Source organism: Octopus bimaculoides, chromosome 2, assembly GCF_046866305.1.
Source record: "Octopus bimaculoides isolate indiv1 chromosome 2, ASM4686630v1, whole genome shotgun sequence".
NCBI classification, from domain to species: Eukaryota; Metazoa; Mollusca; class Cephalopoda; order Octopoda; family Octopodidae; genus Octopus; species Octopus bimaculoides.
In genome coordinates this window covers 88299650-88302816 of record NC_142929.1, presented here as the reverse complement: position 1 = coordinate 88302816, position 3167 = coordinate 88299650, and positions in this window count along the sequence as shown.

Here is a 3167-nt window from a genome sequence, read left to right as displayed (position 1 = left end):
AATAGTATATGTGCCTTAAAGAAAATATTTACCATTACTCTTCTATAATGTAATTTTATACACACACACACACACACACACACACATATACATACATACATGTATACATAGCATACATACAAATATTAATAGTATAAATGTATGTGTGTGCGTGCGTGCGTGCGTGTGTGTGTGTGTGTGTGTGTGTGTGTGTGTGTGTGTGTATTATCCAAAATGTATAGTATTAAATATCCATCACGGCTGATCTTACCAATCGGTGTCATGTAAATATTACAATGGAGTGTTAGGTAACAATCCGATTATATAACTTTACGCTCATCAGAGTCAGCCGATATATATATATATTTATGTGTTTCAGCCAAGTGGCTGCGGTCATATATATATATACAAAATATAAAACGTCGAAGAATGACTTTAGCACAACTTTATTATTCGTTACAGTTGTCTCTGCATCACCTCATTTCCAACAACATGGCATGCAAATGACTCCGTATGAAAAGTTATGCAATATGTGCTACTCTTTGGTTGTTGACTGACACTTGGATTTTAGAGATATCATTTGTCAAAGGCTTCGAGATTTTACTAAACTGAGTTTCCCACGTGACCAAGAGGCTATCTTTTCCAATTATTTCAGAGCCAGTTGTAGTCCTTGGATTAATGCAGATCGGGTGCATTGTCGTCGATGTCTGCTCCTCTCAATTGTTTGCCTCCCATTTCTAGCTGAAAGCTCATGATCACCACGAATAGGAACACTGATATTTGCTCCTTGCCCAAATGTCCTTTTCCGGTCCCTACTATCAGGCGGTGAAGTTTTTCACAGTAAACCGCATCTTCAGTGAATCCATGAACTACATTACAGGGCTATAGCAGAAAACACTTGCCTAAGAAGCCACACAATGAGACTGAGCCGAACCATTTGGTTGGAATGCAAACTTCTTACCACGTATCCATGCTCGCTACTTTGAGAGATAAATATTACCTTTTGGTATTAATGTTGCTTCTGCCGTTATTAATCATTTTTAATAAACCTGCTGGCTATTTGCAACACCAGTGCCTGGTTAGGCACTGAGATTCTATATACATCGCTGACGGAGAATCAGTTGCTGTGTCTAGCCAGACCATCTGTCACTGACAAGGCCTAGAGAGGCCTAAATCACGTGATTTGCCAGTTTCAGAGGCCGTAGCGGATGGCTCTTGCTCACCAGCGATATAAGCACAAGTGCTTTTATGCACTACATGTCTATATGAGAAGTCTTCTCATGGTAAATAACGGAGTGTTCTGCTTCTAACACAACGTCCACTTTAAGTGGGAGGTAAATAATACCCGTTTTTATGTTGAGTGATAATAAAAAACAATTTTACATTAAACTGAAGACTTACTCAATACTTTTTATAGAATACATATTTATTATTCTTTAACAAGTATAGTGTTGGTAGTGACTTCGCAGTTTCGGCCTGCTTATCCCTCAACGGACATTGTTGTATTTATACTCAAGTTACACACGTATACAGCTGTATAAAAAGTGCAAATATTTGTATTTGCCATATTGAATAATTACTTGCGTTTATGTTTGGTAACATGCTTATGTATGTTCAGCATGCACAACATTTTAATTGGAAGCTACACCAAGAAGGCAGCAAATAACCAACACGAAAACTGGTTTCCAACTGCCACTTAATTTGGTGGTAGTTAGAAAATAAATTTAAAAAACGATCTAGTGTGGATCATAAAACGGTTAACACAAGATTTCAAAGAATTAATACTATTATACATCAAAGAATCAAAAATACTAGGAAAACAGTTCCGCATGATAGATATTCCCAGAATGAAAATAGTAAAGTAGAACCTCTCTTATAACTGGCAAGAGCAACAGTAAACATATGAGAATTCAGAGTAAGGCGTGTCACTCGATTAGTGACATAATAACCACAGAAAAACAAATGTCCCGTAGAACAACGATCATGACAGTATTTATAAAAATTAAGAAGCATCGTCCGAATGTCCCAGCGATAGGAGAAGGGTTAAAGTTTAGCTGCCAGAATAATGCCTCACTTTTAAATTTAGTCAAGAAGGGAATAGATACCAGTAGAAGCACCAGTCCAGATGGAACAGCAGAATTCCAGATATGGGGGAATAACAGACTTATGAAGATGAAAAATGTATTCGGAGGAAAGATACTGATGAGCTCCATATAGGGAATCAAACTTCATATCGGCTGATCTAGCAATATATCTAATATAATCATTCCATGTAAGATCTTCAGAGAAAGTGAGTTTTAAAAACGAAGAGTTGAAGAACGAGGAAGAACAACATCATAAATAGAAATGGGAATATTAGAGAGTTCTTATGATTATTAATTAACAGAAGTTTAGTTTTTGCAGAGTTAAGATAATCAACTACTGAACACTCCAACCAGTCACCGAAAGTAGGTAAAGTTAAAAATAACCAACCATTGCTACCCAAACAAGTAAATCAGATTTCTAATTCAAACAAGATTACAGAGAAGCGTCATTAGCAAAAATAGCAAGATTAGGCATAATGACATCCAGAAAATCATTAATAAAAAAAAAATTAACACGGTCTGATTAGGAGACCCTGAGAAAGATCAACTGAGATAGAATAAGTAAAAATATCGTGACCATTTAAAACAATTTTAATACTAAATTCACAGAAATAGATTGAAGAATCTTAAGAATCCTTCAAAAATCCCATACAACTTAAACTTGGGGAGAAGAACAGCATGATATATTTGTCAAATGTTTTCGATATGTCAAGAGCAACAATGCTTGCATCATCACAATTATCTAAAGCACGGCAGAACCATTCAATTATTATAATCAAATGTAGAGCACAAAGTATGGAAACCGTAGAGTTTGTCAGAAAATAGACAGAATGATTCAAGGTCCAAAGCAAAAACCTGTTCAATGACGCAGACATCTTGCTAAGTATAGGAAGGACGCTCACTGGGCAGTAGATTGCGTATCACATCGTTTCACAGAATTTCTGGAAACGAAGATAACAGAGACAATTTTCTAGCAGTCAGGAAGGGGATAGAGATTGTTAAGTATTTGTTAGACAGGACAAAATAAAGTACTTTTGCAAAATAATGGATTCAAATTTTTGGCACAAAGCCAGTAATCTCTGAGAGTGGTTAAGTCGATTACAC